The 17,678-nt window shown below is 43.6% G+C and overlaps 1 long non-coding RNA gene across 1 annotated transcript in view; it reads left to right on the forward strand.

Moving 5' to 3' along the window:
* The window catches only part of LOC116645174, a 108,166-nt gene that overhangs the window by 44,746 nt on the left and 45,742 nt on the right, over positions 1-17,678 (forward strand). Inside the window, exon 2 of the long non-coding RNA XR_004301915.1 lies at positions 2,933-3,018. This is a non-coding gene — a long non-coding RNA (uncharacterized LOC116645174). The remainder of the gene's footprint in view (positions 1-2,932; positions 3,019-17,678) is intronic.

The raw sequence follows: 17,678 nt of genomic DNA on the forward strand, positions 1-17,678 counted from the left end.
AGGATTAAGTAAGGTTAGAGACTGCTTAGGACCAGGTATGAACTCACAGACACTGGTTCAGTGTTCACGCCCTTTCCTTGGACCAGAGCACAAAGGACATAGAGGTGAGAGAAGGGAGTGTCTTCCAGGTGACTGCAGAAGGGGATTCTGTCCCCCGAGGGAACTATCTTCTAGTTAATTCCCTGGGGAATATGACCACAGTTATTTGCCTTGTGCCTGAGCATGGTCGTGTGGTCTATCTAAATGATGGGTCTGAAGGATCGTTTTATTCACATAACATAGCTGCCTGATCCAAACAAACAAATAAAACCCTCTCTGTGGCGTAGCCAGTACATTGGACTCAAGAGAAGTTTCTGGTAAACTCTTGTTTGTCAATGCTGGCGTAAAATGAAGAGTGATGGCTGACCAGAGCCTGCAGAATGTGCTGGAATCCATCCCCCCACACTCCATTTTTGGCATTCTCTTTCAACCCACAGGCCAGTGGTGGCCCAAATTGCTTGATTAGAATGTTGTCTTTGGGAAATAACTTCTTGTTACAAAATCTTTATTGTGACAGGAGTCCTTTTCTCTTACCCAGTTAAACAGGCAACACTAAAAAACGCTCTTCTTGGAGAGCCCGGGTTTTATCCTTTCCAACACACAGGCTTTGACCTTCAGCTGGTTCCTGCAGCAAGACCGGAGCTGCTGTTAGTTTTACAGACTGCCTGTCAATGACCGTGGCCATTTTCCGAATTCAGAATGTAGCAAAATTATGATGAAGCATGTTTACCGTGGATAGCAATTTATTATTGTACTATAACAATTTAAGGAGAAAATGTGACAACAAGAAAGGTAGACAGAAGGTGCTGTGACTATCTAGGGATTATTACCTTCCCTAAGCTAGGGGAAAATAATAAAGCACATTTCAGAATATTTTCTGGGTCCCCTCTGGATACCTAGCTACTCTGATAGCACACGCTCACCCAGGGATAACCCCCCTCAAGGAGCCACCGGGCAAGGCCAGGATGATGCGTACTCCAGCTCTGCATTTTTAGGAAATCTTTTTAAATTATTAAATGCAGCCAGTATTCCCCCACCCCCCCATCTTCTTTTGTAGCTCTCTTTGTCATTTTTGTCATTTACAGGACCAAAAGTCACATTGCTAGGAAAATAATCCACCACCAAACTCCTGTTTTCTCTTCCCCAAACGGCCATCAGTTTCAATCTGAATTATTTTATTCACTTTACAAATGTTGGATATTATAGGAAGAAATAGAACCGAGGAATGGTGTACTTCCAGCTGGTATGTTAATTGGACACTGTTTATTCAACAACAGCATTAAGAATATAAAAACCTCATCACTAGTCTCCTCTGAAAAGCCTCTGAAAATAATAGCACTTATATAAAACTTAAGGCCTGAATGTTTCTTGTTTATGAGTAACATAGTATTAGCATATTAAAATCATTACTAACCAGTGTTGGAATATGTGTTCGGAAGCCTGTCGATGTGCTAATGGTGGTAGTCTTGGAAACTCCGCATCTGCCACAGGATTAATTACTCGCATAAAACATCATCATTTCCTTACATCTCCTATGAGCAGGAGCCACTGCTGGAGTGATTTATAGGCCTGAAGGATATACAAAGGAATGAACGGGAATGTTACCCAGTGGATGGAGAGATCGGCTCTTGATTCATATTAGAACAAGTTGAAGGACCTCAGTGGTTGGAACATTTGTTTCTCGAGGCCCACAGGCAATTAGAAAGACGTGTCTGGCACACACTCTGGAAAGCTAACTTTTAAATGGCCAAGACTGCCTTCCCCCAGAGGCCTTTGTGCAGGAGGAGAAAGGGGAGAGGTGAAGCCAGGTCACAGTGAACTTGGCCCCTCGGGGCAGGTGAACTAGTTGCTGTTGATCGATGGCAGGTTTTCTAGATCCTCCTAGCCCCGGTGCCTTGCGGTCCAGCCCAAAGGTGACTTACAAGGTCCGTGCTGGTGTCTCTCCCTCTTACCACCATACTTTCCGCTTGATGTCGAGCTGATGGAGATTCCATTTGAGAAACAGAGGCAAAGAAAAGTAAAAGAATTTGAGAGACAATTTATGGTTTCCAATGAAAACTAGGAGATAATAGTTCACGGGCTGCAATGAAGATTGGCAAGGACACTTCAGCTCTTACGGGATAATTAGCACAAATGGGAGCAGGAGGTAACCTATGGCCTGTGGCCCCGAGCACCCCTCATTCCAGCCAAGCACCTTTGTCCTTCCAGAAACCACCTCCAGGACACGATGAGTTGCCCACCCTGGTTTTGACTCTTCTCTGTTTCTAATATGAGAAAAACAAACCTTTCAAATGACACCAATCCTTGCGTTTAGAAAAGTCATCCCATTTGTTGTTTCTACTTCATCTTTATTTTCCATAGACCTCTCTTTTGGGGGGACAGATTCCCACAATTGGCATTTGGGAGGTTAATGCTGTAGTAAGTGATGAAGGAGCCAAGACAATTTCCAAAGTCTTTCAGCATCATTATAATTAGAGAAGCAATTATAGTGAAGTTAGTGGTAATTTAAATCGATCAGCTGGATATCAGATGATGAGTTATTTGGAACTGGCAAATCTAATGAGTATCTACTTGGTGAGCCAACTTGCCTTTCAAAAAACAAAGATAAAACCTGGCCATCTGGTTGGCCAAACCCATGAGCCCATGAACCTATGGCAATGCTGTTTATGCAGGTGACACAAAGCCCTGGGTTTTTTCAGGAAGAATGACAGTGCAGGTACATTGTGTTCTGCCCTCCTTCCCTGATCCTCACTCCTACCATTACATTTCTGCTACTTTGAACATTTACATGCTACTCTTTGCCCAGAAGATCTTGGGAGAACCTACTAGAGCCTTATAGTGTATTCTTAGAGTGTCCACATTTTTATCTGTCTTGAATGTTCTTTTTCATTAGATCGATCCAGCCCAGTCCAGGGGCATTCTGATTTTCCAAGGACTTACATGAGCCTGTCCAGAATCATCTTGGCCCTAAGGATGGAGGTAATAAGAGGGAGGATGGGGAGATGGAGAGAATATATGTATGGTTGGAAGATTATGAATTGAACCTGAAGGTTTGGGTTGTTGTTTGATTGGAGAGCTGTGTTGAAACGTGAACTTTGTGGTTAAGTCATCAACATTTTCTACAGTTCAAGAGAACCAATGATCTTGAATTCTCCTAGGACTTTGGTTTGAATATGGTTGAAGTTAGAGCTATAGAGGGGGCTCACCAGGGATTGTAAAAAAAGAAAAAAAATGTCCCTTGGACCCTATTGCCCATGCATCATAACATTGCTGACCTTTTAAGGAGGTCAGCTTCTCCTTAAGACCTTAAAGTTTTGTCTTATTTAGGGTCCTTTGACATAAGCAATCTGCATCCCGGGTGATTTAATGTTGTCTCACTTCAGCTTTAAGGTTTAGGAAGCAATAGATCTCATTAATGTAATTTCTCAAGCCTTGAATAAAAATAAACTAATAAAAAGACCTAGCAGGAATTTCAGCTCCATTTCACATGCTCCTTTGTTAATTCCAGCTATAGGCTTATTGTAATAAGTAGAAATCATCTGAAGTTTACATCTTCTATCACATACTACTAGTCCTTCAAAATCCATGTACGTATTTTCACCAGAAGTGCTAAACCTTTGAGAGAAGCAGGTCTGACGATTGAGTGTCTGGCTGGAAATCATTTACTATCGATGGTCACCAGGCTCAAGATTGTATCGCTGAAATGACTTAGGAAGAAAAATCAATAATGCTCACATATTGTGCAGCCCTCTTAGAGGATCATCTGTTTTACCTCACAAAAGTATTCCTTGTTCCAGAGCATTCTTTTGAAATAAAAGAAGAAAAAAGGCAACCTAAATCATAGCTCATTTTCTCTTATGCCCTTATTTTATTTCTGGTTCCCTTTTTAAGGGGAGGAAAAAAACAAGTCTCATGGAGAAATAGATAGATAGGAGCAGATTCAAGTACAGTGGAAGGCCACTGTGGATGTGTTTGCATTATAATTCCAGTGCTCAGGTTTTCAACTGAGAAAAAAAATTTACCTGAGCATATTTAACATCTCAGTTTCCAAGTGGTTAGAGGAGAAATGGCTTTGTACCCACAGAATGGCTATAATGAGTGGAGGATTGACTTTGACTTTACATATGCATGTGTGTACAAACAAACACACAAACACACAGGGCATAGTGGGTCACTATCGCTTCCATTCTCAGATAAGCTTTCACATTTTCATTGTTCCCTAAATTTATTTATTTATTTATTTATTTATTTATTTATTTATTTATTTGAGAGAGAGCGTTGCATGGAAGCATGCACGAGTAGGGGAGTGGGCAGAAGGAGAGGGAGTGGCAGTGCATTTCAAGCAGTCTCTGTGCTGAGTGCAGAACCCTATGCAGGGCTCAGCTCAGGACCCGAGATCATGACCTGAGCCAAAACCAAGAGTTCAGACGCCCAACTGACTGAGCCACCCAGGAGCTGCCACTGTTCCCTAAATTTAATTCTTAAAAATGTATACTTCTGGTTCTGGAACAAATTCTAGAACAGGGTTCTGATGAAATGAGGTAGGAATGGGCCTGTCTCATTGGGCAGGGGGAACAAAATAACTCATTGGAATGTGCACTTGGAATCTGTCTGTAGCGCACATACACCAAAAGCTAGATGAAGGAGTCAGCTGGACCAGATTTCCCTTGGTTGCTCAGAAGGAGAAACATAGAGGAACGGCCTGATCTCCAGATTGAATTGGAACTCTCCTTGGTGCTGAGATAGTACCTGAGGGAATGTTCCCCACATATTGTGGATCTAAGTCTGATGCGTTGCCCTAGAGCAGGAATTCCCATGCTGTGTTGTGGACCATGAGGGTGCAGGAGATTATTTTATGAGGAACAAGGACACGACATTAAATAAGTTTGAATTCATGAGAACATTATTCCTTTTGAGAGTTCTCATCTCTGGTACTTACCATCAGTGTTCATATGTCTGGGAGAACCCAGGTGACCTCATCTCCTACCACCTCTCTCTTCCTTGTCTCTTTAATGAGATGAAAGTTCTAGGTATGCTTATTCCTTGATCTAAATTTTACCAGCATATCTGATTGTTAGCTTTCAAGGATCTCAGCTCTTGTTTTCATTTGAGAGACCTAATACATACCCTGATAGAGAGCATGAAAGGATAATTCCATTCTACTCTTTGCTCTATTTTTGACACCACCATTTACCATTTGCTTCTGTTGAATCGTTCAGCTCAGTAATACTGAACTCACCTCACAGGGAGTCAGGGTAACTTTGACTTTCTTAAATGTGCTTTCAGCTATTGCTGCTTATCTATAATTTGTGATTTCTATTTCCAACTGATAACAGAAATGCCAGCGAAAATGGTATTGCTCTAATAGCTTCCTCCACCCTAAAAACAGGACAATTAAAGCACTACAGACTCTTCTGTTACAGTGCATGTTTATTTAATGTGAACTGGCTAAAACACAATTGGTAAACAGGGAATGATGTCAGTAAAATGCACCAGTCATGTGGATTTGCACAGAATTTTCCCAAGCCACATTAACGTTTGGAAATAATTAGAAGCAAGTTTTCTTACAAAGAGCAAGCTTTGGCCAGACATGAAGAACTCAAGAAAAAAAATCCAAAAATCTTGTAGAACTGACCTCTTTTAGTGCTAGTAATGTCTGGCTTAGAGGGTTCAAAGATGGCTAACTTTTCAACGTGTTAAGCTATCTGAGGAAGTCAACAGCACAGAGAAAGAAGCTAAAAAGATATTTCCTACCATATTAAAACAAAGGATCTGATTTTCAGTTTTGATGAAACTGGTCTCTACTAGAAGCACATGCCTTGAAGGACTTCGATCTGAAGGCAGGAAGCTAGGGTCTCAGGTGTCAAACCCCAAATAATCTGCCAATTGAGGTACTGGATGCTCATGTCAGTGGCAAGTTAACTGTGCCCATATATCTGTGAGACTTATTAGTCTTTTTGTTAGGTCTGCAGTGACAAAGTTCCATAGATTTTGTCTCGATTTCCTCAACACTATTTTCTCTCAAAACCCTGTTATTTTTAGCATGGTTTTACAGAATGCCTGGTTATGGGACACATGGACATACAGTATCGCAGAAATGCTTGTAAGGGATCTTGAATAATTCAAATCAACATTCTTTTTTTAAAAAAATATTTTATTTATTTGAGAGAGAGAAAGTGAGCGAGAGAGAGAAGGAGCAGGGCTGAGGGAGAGGGAGAAGCAGACTTCCCACTGAACATGGAGCCCTATGTGGGACTCGATCCCAGGACCCTGGGATCATGACCTGAGCCAAAGGCAAATGCTTAACCCACTGAGCCACCCAGGCGCCCCTCAAATTAATAATCTTGGGCATGACTGTAACTTGTCTTTCACCAACACAGAAAGGGCAACCCAAGACAGCACTGTGTGGGAGGTGTTGCGGTGAGTCCAAGGGCCCCTGACACTCAGCGCGTGAAGTCACAAATGCGCACACACTAGCGATTTTGGTGGCTCTCTATTCTCCTTCCTGTCCTGCGGGACAGAGATGCTGCTGGTTTGCTTAAGATGATTGAGGAATCTTCCAGTCCAGGAGAGCTAGCCTTTATTCCTCTGCGCACTCCCTGCTTTGTTGGGGATCTAAGTCATCTCTCTAGTATTGTGCCTGGTGCATGGTCAGCACTGTTCTGTTTCTACCTGGACACATCAGAAATAAAAGATGTTGAAATACTGGCAACATGGAAAGTGGTATGCATGCCCCTCAATTTATCTTTATAGTCTATATCTCGACTTCTGCAATAGGAAGAGAACCAGATTCTAGTTCCAACTCAGCCAGGACTGAGTTGTGTGACATCGGTCCATTGACGTCCCTCCCCTGGAGTTTGGCTGTCAGAAACTGCAAATGATAATAGTCTTTCCATCCCAATGTCCTTGCCCGGCCTGCCATGTGAAGTACTTGCCAGTTACGGTGTCCCTTGTTGTGAAGTCTCAGAATCACCACCATACTCAAGTCCCTCTTATGTGTTTGGCTTCACTGATCAGGCCAGTGATTGGTTCCCTATCCAGTGGCAGCTAACTCATAGGCTGGCCTGTGGCCTATCAGGGATGTGGCCTGTGGGCTTAGTCTAGTCCTTCCACATGAGCTAACCAGTTGGCTCTATCACGTGAGTAGTTTGAACTCTGGACTCCTAGAATTAGTTGCTGGTAGCAAGAGCAGGTGAACCAGGGAGAGTAGCTGTGTCATCTGCCCCCTCAGAGCCCTGGAATGGGGAACAGCAGAAGTCACCCACTGAGGGGACAAAATGGCTTGAAGGCTGGTGTTGCAATGAGTCTTAGCTGATATTCTAGTCTCTGAGAATTGGCAGGGCAGAATCCAAATGTTTGCTGACTTCCTAGCTTTCTGGATAATTTTGATGTCATGTTGTGTTTTATCGCCGCTTGGCTCAGTGCTGAGGATGGGGGGTAGGGGTGGAGCATTAGGGATAGTTGAGCCCAGGTGCATTCACATACTGGTGCAGGGACTTTCCACCTCACCTGTTTCTCAGGAGGGACACAATTTCCTGTCCTTCTTTGAGGGCTCATGAGTGTTGAGTTATTGGAACTTGGGTTAGCTTACTGGGATCAACAAAGTGTGGGGTAGCTTGGCATTGTTTGCCAAAGGGTCCCTGAAGATGTGCTGTCTACTGTCACAGCAAGGCTTTTGTGGGGAGCCTTGGGAAGGAGAGGTGGTACAGCTCTCTGGAGCAGGGAGCTGCATTGTTCAGGGTGGGGACCAGACTGTCTTGGGAGGCTGACCAGTTCCCGGTGACTGCAAGGTGCTGGTGGCAGCAGAAAGTTCAGGAAGGCCAGGCAACCTGATGTCAGTACCACCTCATGGTCCCTCTGAGCCCTGCCTCATTGGAGGCTTGTGTACGTCCCCTTCCTTTGGTTCACCACTCACCACCCCTCTCTCCCGCAGCCTTGGGAAGCCCGAGGTTATCTTGGTACAGTCATCAAGGAAGAGGTGCTAGCTCAGATTCCTCATGGTTTTGGTATATTTTGAGTCATGTCTGTTCCTCTTGCTGTAGGACACTAGAACCTCGAGACCTAATCCAGTCGGAGACTTCCTTCTTCTTTGCTTTTTTGCTGCCGCAACTCTTCCTGGAGGCAGTGAATGCCATGGGCCTCGCTGGCTGATGAGGATGAGTCAGGAGGGCAGGGTTGACAGGGTACCCTATAACGTAATGAAGAAAGGATAAAAGAACTTGGGTTAATTAACATGGGCAAGAAATCCCATGACCTTTTGGGGGTAACCTGAGCACATGTCTCTTCTGTGCATCTTGAAAGAGCCTAACGTATTTTGAGTCTTTATAGAGCAAAAAGTTTGCCCACCTCAGTAAGTGGGCAATCTATTTCAGGTAATGTGATAGGTTATAGTATATCTCTGTTAGTTGGGAGACCTTTGAAGTTTGTTAAGGTGTGACCTGTGTACTGCCGTGGAGACCATTAAAGCACTAAGATGTTGATCAAACAATACCTTGGGAAATTCCATTTACGAGGGATCCAAGGCTAACAATGAATGCAAGGAGCCAAACCAAAGAAAACACTTGGAAAAGAGCAAAATCAACAGGCTAGAATCTCTGATTTGAAGACTGAAAGCAACTGCTTGTTGCCTTGAAACCCCCACCAAGCTTTCTCTTGAACACACTCACTTAGAGGTGAAGTTCCTAATGAAGATGAACAATTGCAATCAAATGGAACCTGCAAGAGAGGACCTCAGGGCCAGGGGCCGTATTTACCGAAGAGGCTTTTAAAAATAACAAGAATAGATAATGAAAAAATCTTCCAGTTTTTGAGGAGTGCAGTTTTGATTATCTGGCCTATGTATTGCTTCTTTTGTAAGTAGTTGCCAGCAAATACACGTCTTTGGTGTTCTGTAGCTGGAGTCATGAAGTGTTTTGTGCAGGAATAGTAACAAGCCTCGTGTCAGAGCACGATGCGCAGCCAGTTGCTGTCCTTTCCCTGTGAAGAGCTCGGTCTGTGATAGTTCACAAGACACCACATTGCCCAGGAAGGTAGAATTATTTAAGGAGGTTATTATGCTGAGGACAAAGGACAAGGAGAAAAAGGTCATTTGCATTCCACAGTTTCTAACCAGGCAAAAATGCAAACACATGGAGGGTGCTACTAAAATGAAATGGGTCTAAAATGTATAGAAAGTCTCACTTGTGGTGCAGTCAGCCATCTCGATTAAATTTTGCACCCAAATTCTCTAGTAACTATGAAGCTGCGTTAGCTCTCTATTGATCAGTATCTTTCTTAAAATATTTTCCTTTAAGAAACAAGTGTGCATAATCGTATTTCACCATGAGCTCACACAACTAATTGCCTGACACTACAGTTTTAAGTACATATCATTACATATAGTAGATTGTAACCAGTTAAGTGTGGGGGACACAACCGGTTCATTTTTGAATCTTTATGGTGTCTTACCCATAAGGGATCAGTAAATACTTGCTGATCTGACATTTTTTTTAAATTAATTCTCATGCAGTTCTTCTTTGTCTCCCCCAAAGTCTGTCATTAATTTATTTAGTCAGTACTTACTAAACAGCTACTACACGCTCTGACAAGGACTGCATGATACATGTGGTGATCAGGCTATCACGGTGCATCTTTGTTAGGAGTTTAAGTTCATGTGGAGGGTGGCAGGCAGGCAGCATCCCCCCCTAACCCTGATCCTGGCATGCTGGCCCCTGCATTAGGCTTTGTACTATATGAAGCCCCCCAACTCTACCCACGGGCAGGGATTCCTGGGGCCAGGGAAACAATTCCCACCTTAAGCATATTGCACCTACCCTTTTCCAGGAAGTCCAAGCTGGGAATTTAGTGCCTCAATGGTTGAAACAGCTTCTCAGGCATGGATTGGCTTCTTCCAGATCCAGCCCCCAAGAGTAGACCACACTGACCCCATAAACTCTGCCAGGCCCATGGATTGGTTGGGGCAGTTAAGAAAGGAGATAGCAGTAGAACTTGGCTATATGGGCTCTGGAATCCAAATATATGTGTGGCTCCTCTCAGTTATGATAGAAACATGAATGGAAAGAAAGGAGAAAACAAACCCCAGTCCAGGGATTTCCATTTGTCATTCGGTCCTGATCCCACATCTATTAGGAGCATGTCTGCTTGCAGGTAGATAGATAACAACATGGAAATGGGGAAACATTGGATATTAATGGCATTCCCAGACTAGATCGCTCAAGGAAAGCTTCATGGAAGAATTAACTTGTAAGATAAGTACTAAAAAATGAGCAGGAAGAACAATGCTCTCGAGATAGGGAACATCAAGGTTAAGGAAAAGAATGTGGCTCATTGAAGGACGTGAATATTCAATATGGAGGTATCACAGAGCGTGTGTGTGTGTGTGTTTGTGTGTAGTAGATGGGCAAGTGGAGATAGAGAGGAATGATATACAAAAGGTAAGGAGATGAAGTTAAGAAAACTGGTTCAAGCTGGACCGTGAAGACCTTGCTGGAAAGAGTTAGGGGTTTATCCTAAGGGCAGTCACTGAGGAGGTATTGATGGGTTCTAATCTGAGAGAGGGTGACAAATCAGATTCTCTCTCTCTGTCTAGCTTGTGGAGAATAGACTGCAGATAATGGTGGGCTGAGCTAGGGTGTGCAACACTGGTTAGAAGAGATGTGGATGGAGTCAAGAGATATATATAGGAGGTGAGTGTGGTAAGATTTTGTAATAAATTGAATGGGAGGTGCAAATAATAGGGACAGAAGGGTCAAGGGTGGTTTTAATTATCTGGATTAGATCACAGAGGTGTTGGTGACTTGAACGGTATGATCACTTAGTGTCTGGTCATCAGCTCCTTCTCCTGAATGGAGACTCTTACCCAGATGTAGTGGGAATGGGGCGAATGGACCCAAAGAGAGGCCCTTAAATGTCTCTTTTCCAGTATATCACCCTAATATGGCGTGTCACGAGAGACACGGAAATTCTTTATGCTTCCGTAGTTCAGTTCATGGGAGAAAACCACGGTTGAAGCAACCCCTGGCTGCCCTGTTGTTTCCAATATGGAATCCTAGATGACAGCCATGAAGACAGCCCCCGGGCCTGCTCTCCAGCTCCATGTGTGACCCAGCTGCCAACACCATGGCCATGTGGTTTCTTTGAGACCCAAGTCATGGAGAACCCAGTTAATGGCTACACTTAACATGTTGGCAAAACTGGTTCCATTTTCTTCCCTCTCTTTTGATGGAATAAACAAAGATGTGTCATTTTAATTTTTTCCTGAGTTTGAAAATGCATTCGCTTTAGGACTGGTACTCCATAGGTACATCCTACTTGGGCCCCAGACTGATTCAACCCCTCTCCCTCAGCCCCTTCATCTCCCTTTCTCAGCGTGCTTGCTCTCTCCCAGGACAGAAATGTTGGTCTCACTTGTCTTCCTGAAGGGCCTGGGATATTTTGATTCATCCTCAGCCTTTCCCCTGCACAGCGGCTGGCAGAGCCTATCTGTTCAGTGACTGTTGATATGAGCAAAAGGGGAGATGTATGGGGAAGGAAGCCATGCCATGCACAGCCTTGTCAGGAATAGACGCCAGTGGGTGTGATGTGTATGAGGGAAGTGGGGTCAGAGGCCAGAGGGGCTGCTCAGGGAAGAACAGAGGTGATGAGTAGTGAGGACTTTTGTAGGTCTCACTTGGAAGACAAATGGCATAGGCTGAGTTGGATTTTTCTAGAAACTGTAGCTTGAAGGGTATCAACTGATTGTGTCTTAAGGTTCCAGTCCTGGCATGGAAATCAGGAAGGGAGAGAAAGGCAGTAGGCAGTCCCTACCACAAGGGGTAGAACCAAATAGTATTATTTTAACATTTATGGGAACATGGTTATTGCTACTTTGGACAAACATCTCTTTTCTATGTAGGAGCTTAGAGAATGGGACTCTTGGGCAAAATGACAAATCTGTAGCATGATGTCTGACCCCATGGAGTCACTGGGGCAACCGGTCCTGCCCCACATCACAGTTGGTCCCCACTTCTCAGTGTCAATATATCCTCAAATCTCTTAGAGAGTCTCTTGAAATTAATTTCCATTCTTCTCTTTAACTGAACTTCCACGTGATGTGTTTTTTAGGCTTATTAGCTGAGCATGAAATTCCCATTTATTTTTAGTCCCCCAATTTGTCAATGAAATGCTTTCCTATGTCCAATTTCCACCCAGTAATAATATAGAAATCTCTACCAAGGAGCTATTTTTAGAATTGTTCTACTCACAGCTTTCGTAGTCATCTTTTAGACCAAAATTCCCTTCATCTTCTGAAACCTAGCCTACTGATATTTTTAATGTGTCTCGGCATATAGCCTGTGGGGAAAAAACAAGCTCAGATCCATGCAAATGTTCAGAAAATGGAGCATTTATCTTAGGAATGATGCCTTTATTAAAACAGAGATGGGGATTTTAAATGAAATGCCTACTTGTCCAATAACATTAAATTTTTATAATTCCTAGGTCAGGAATCCCCAGAAGGATTGGGGATGAGGAAGTTAGTTTTGATTTTCAGGAGAGAGCAGCAGTGAGGCAGAGGAGAGAGAGGGGCCAGTGATGATGAAATCCAATTGTGGAAAGTTCTACTCAGACCAAATTTCTTGCGGCTGCTTGCTCCCTGCTGGGAATCCTGGTAAATCTGAGAAGCCACATGGGATTGGCCATTGGCTAGATCCCTTACCAAAAAGGCCTCTTGATTTGCCCACAATTTCTGGTATATTCCCCAGGGCTGCCTGCTTTAGGCAAATGTCAGTGCTAACTTACATAGTTGCTTAGGAGGAATCTTGTGTGGAATGTTTCCTCAGGAAGGGAACACTGTGTATTTGAAGGGAAATTATTTGCATGTTAAAATGAATTCTTCCTTAATCTGGCGGAAGTAGTGAACCAACAATGAACTAATTGACTACGTTGTATTTCAAGAGGATGCAGATTGAGGATATCCTCTAGGACTGAAAGTAAGGGAAAACCACAAGACTAAAACAAAAAATTGTTTTGCCATAAAATTTACCATACAGTTTTATAACATAAAACTCTTTATAGCATAAAGAATAAGAGGAGTGGTTGAATTAATTCTGCATTATGCATATGAGAGGCACCAGGGTAAGATGTTAGTGTGACCAATAAAGACCTTCCCCTGCTAATGTCGTGTCTTGGGCTTTTGCCCATTTTCCTGCTGTATCAGGAACACCACTTCTCTCCTTGTCCATCTGGTAAACCTTCACTCACCTATGAAGTGCTGCTCATTCTTCACTTCCTTAGGGGCACCAGTCCCTGGCCAGGTTCTTCTCTGTAGAAGTTGGCTGCTATCCTTTTGACTCTGAGGGTGCGTCTCTGTTGATGTACCGTACACCTTATGGTGGCAATGTATCAAATCTTTGTGTATTTCACTTAAGTGGGGATTGGATTTTTTTTTTTTTTTTTTTTTTTATTTAAAGATTTTTATTTATTTATTTGAGACAGAGAGAATGAGAGAGAGAGAGCACATGAGAGGGGGGAGGGTCAGAGGGAGAAGCAGGCTCCCCGCCGAGCAGGGAGCCCGATGCGGGACTCGATCCAGGGACTCCAGGATCATGACCTGAGCCGAAGGCAGTCGCTTAACCAACTGAGCCACCCAGGCGCCCTGGGGATTGGATTTTATGATTATATTCTGTTTTATAACTACCCTGCAATGCAGCACAGAACCTGGAAACTGGTAAGAGTTATGTAAGAGGTGTTTTTTTTGGGGGGGGGGATGGAAATAAACAGACATTTACTGCATAAGTATTATATAGGAGGCAGAGAGGGAGCTGTATAAAATATTAGGTAAGATTTCAGTCCCTTTTGAGCTCAGAATCTAGAGTGGCAAGACAGAAGCATTTGGAAATGTAAGTGAACAATGCAAGGCCATGAATGGTAGAAGGCAAGAGGGATGACTTCCAGGCCACAAATACTGATGTGACAGAGATTGGCATTCCTCCGAGGCTGGCCTAACAAGCAAATCCTTGAAGCAATTTCCCCCGAGAAAAGTCATCTGTCTCTTTCTTCTGAATTATAAAATTAGTTTATATATCTTTCATGATGCTCATCCCATTCTACATTGTCATACAGATATTTGTGTCATGTGTCATCTTTTCTTCCTTGCTAGAGTAAATTTTAGTCATTTAAAAAAAAGTATCCTGCAGTGCAGAGTTTAGCCTTGTGTTAAGGATATGGTAGGTGCTCAAGTGTGCTCTATTGAATGAATAAAATACTAGCTGTGGAGAGTGACTGCTCCATGAATTCAAGGATAGGAAGGTTCATGGCCTGTTCTTTTGGTCCTTGAATGCTTGGAGAAAGAGAAGGAATTGAGCTGTATTTTGAAATGAAGAGTAGATTTGCATAGATGCACTCAGGGGAGGCATTCTTTCTTTAGAAAGAATGGTCTGTGTGAAGGTTTAGAAAGAGAGAGCTGCAAAGACATATTTGGGGGGAAGTGAGTAGAAGGACCCACAAGGAGAAGAGCATGGATGGTGTGCGCAAGGTGGAGGGTCGATGGCCTAGGACCATTCTGTCTTTTCTGTGTTTGGTGGAGGCTGCCTCTCTTTGCCTGACTTCCCTGGTTAGCTCCTCAGTCCTGCGGATACCACAATGGTGGCCATGACTTGTGCCCACCATCGCTCCCGAGCTGTGGCAGATGGAGTAGGATGAGAAGGAATGGGAGAGGACAGAGGAGACAACAAGGATATGGGAAGGAGAGAATAAATAGATAAGTAAGGAAAAGGTCTGGTTCACAGAATTATAGGATCCAGAGTGTTTTCCAGCTAATCTGGCAATAGTAATGGCCTGACATTCTGAGGTTAATTGTAAATTGATGGAGTTAGCGAACTAGATAGTTTCCAAAATTATGAGTGTTTTTTTTTCTTGTTTGTGTAGATCCAGCACAACATCAAATTTATATCCTCTTTCTTCTATGTAAAGTAGTTTGCTGCGTTAGCAAAAAAAAAAAAAAAAAAAAAAAGACTCACTTAAAATCGTGCTATGGTGAGTTGTTTGTGAAACCGTTAGTTTCTTCTCTGGTGTTTTGACAAAAATGAAAGGGACTGTGTGTTTCACATTCTTTGATTTCTTAACACAAATGGAGTGTACGATGGTGGAGTTCAACACCATGACTGTGTTAGGGGCAAACAGTCGAAATCGGTGGCCGTAAAATAATAGTGGGGGTTTCTCTGTAGGTAAAACAGTGGTAATTGTATCCATCACTTGAGGGCAGAAAGAGATTGTACACAGGGTCAGGAGAGCAGTCTGCTGGCCACAAACCTCATGGCATCATTGGGAGGTGCTTTTAAGCCTGTTTCCCCTCCTTTGAAGCCGGAAGTTATTGGCTACCGCCAGAGGCCTGTTACGACCATGTGGGGATCAAAAGCCCGACCAGGGGTGGGAAATCCTTTGTTCCTGGCTCTCTCATAATAGCTTTTTCCTTTTCTTTGACTGAGAGAAGCAAGTCAAATAGGATTATCCTAATGGAACAGAAGTGTTTTATATAAAAAGTTCAAAAACGAAATCCAAACAAATTCCAATGTCTTTCATTTACTGAATGCTGTTTTTATTACCACACCAAGATGGAAAATGTGCTGGTGGCAAGTGGGCCATTTTCTGAGGCTCTAAGGAAACTGTCCTTTCTCAAATTATGAACGATTTACAAGCCAACGTAATGGTCCTTTAAACCACAGTAAATAAGTAAAACAAAAAAAATTTTTTTTCCCCCCCAATTCAAAGCCCTTAAAAGTACAAGCTTCAAAGACTGGCTTCGCCTCAAATTACTTTACTACAACTCCACTTGTTCCAACTGTTGCAGAACTGCAAACCATATGCCTGAAAATGAGAATACAGATACCCTTAAACGACACCTTGAGGGTATAATAAAGTGCAATATAGTTGCAAAAAGCACAACACAGTCATTTAAAAAATAGAAGCGCAACAGTAAAGTAATAAAACAATGAGAGACGAGTTATTTTCTGGGCACCATTGTTTTAAAGAGGACCCATCACACAGTTAAATAACACTAGCCTCCTCATTGTCAGGCATCTGGCTGACGTGGATTCCGAGTGCAAGACAGCTTTCCAACAGTTCCCTCTTGTCTGCGTGGCTGTGAAGACCACGCTGGTGGGGACCGGAAGTTTGAGTGGTTCTGTGAATGCGTGAGACTCGATTCTGGAAAAATGAATGGGATTCTTAGATGCCTGATACATTGCACACGAGGGCAAGTTACAAAGCCGGGGAAAAAACAAATAGTTCCACTGTGGCATTTTAGCATTTCTTCCTTGTCGGGTGAGCTCTCGTTTGGCCATTTTTAAGCACAGGATAGATCTAGGCGATCTGGGGGTAGAGGTTGGGTGGGGTGGGGGGCTTCCTTCAGCATCGGAGTCCAGCAGTGTGTGCTGGTGAACATCCTCCGGAGAGTCTGGAGGTCTCTTGGGCTCGCGGAGAGCCGGTTTGCAGGGCAGAGGAGTAATTACGGCAATCTACCCTTTCAATTAAAATTTGGCTGGGTGGCTGGCTGCTGGTTTCAATCATTTTTTTCAGTCCTTGAGAGACAAAGTGAGGAATGGGTAGATGGTTAGATGCATTGAGGCAATAACAGGAGCAGTAAATGGGGGAGTTGCCAGGAGGGACCAGGGATGCGCCGTTGGGGTAAAATTAATGTGGGTAAAATTAATGTGGGGCAACATTAGCAGGAGCCACCATTCCTTTCCTGCTTCAGACACGGGACACACACTTCAGGTCCATTGCTGGGTTAGGGTTGGGCCATGTGGTATGTTAAATGGTAATTTGCAACTTGAAAAATCAGCCATTTCACACAAAAACCTGCCTTTTGATGATCTTGAAATCTGGCACGTGAGAGCCCACGGGACAGCGATGGCAGCTGAGGTTTAGGCACGGCTGCCCCTTTCAGATGAGGTGCATATTCCCTTCGGTTCTTGGCTTCTGAGATTTGGAGTCCCACCTTTTCAAAACTGCTTCCTTCATTAGAAAGAAAAAGAGCTGATATTTATTGATGCCAGGTCTTGGGCTAATTCCATGACATATGGGAACATATTTGACCCTCATGACAGTCTCATGAGGTAGATCCCACCATCCACATTTTATGGATAAAGAAATGGAGGCAAAGGCACCCGAAGTAACTTTCACCCCTCCATTGCTCGCACCTCCAGAGACTGCACCGTCACTCATCTCAGCAGAAGGAGACATCCACGAATCAGCCACATGCTGTTATCAGTTCTCATTTTACTGTAGTTTTTCTTTTTTAAAATTTATTTATTTTAGAGAGAGAGAGAGAACGAGCGAGCCTGAGTGCAAGTGGGGGAGGGGCAGAAGGAGAGGGAGAGAAGCAGACTCCCGCCTGAGCGGGGAGCCCGATGTGGGGCTCGATCCCAGGATCCTGGGATCATGAGCTGAGCTGAAGGCAGACGCTTAACCGACTGAGCTACCCAGGAACACCTGTAGCTTTTCACTTTAAACCTTCAGTCCTATAATTTGGTGGAAATCAAAGTCAGGTGGACATCACATGCCACAGATGGGCCAAAGATACTAAGCCTGGGTCAGCGGGTCCTGAACAGCAGCTGTGTCTGTTAAGAACTCCTTCTGAGGAGGGGCACCTGGGTGGCTCA

The sequence above is a fragment of the Phoca vitulina genome, unplaced genomic scaffold, assembly GCF_004348235.1.
Source record: "Phoca vitulina isolate PV1807 unplaced genomic scaffold, GSC_HSeal_1.0 scaffold32, whole genome shotgun sequence".
NCBI classification, from domain to species: domain Eukaryota; kingdom Metazoa; phylum Chordata; class Mammalia; order Carnivora; family Phocidae; genus Phoca; species Phoca vitulina.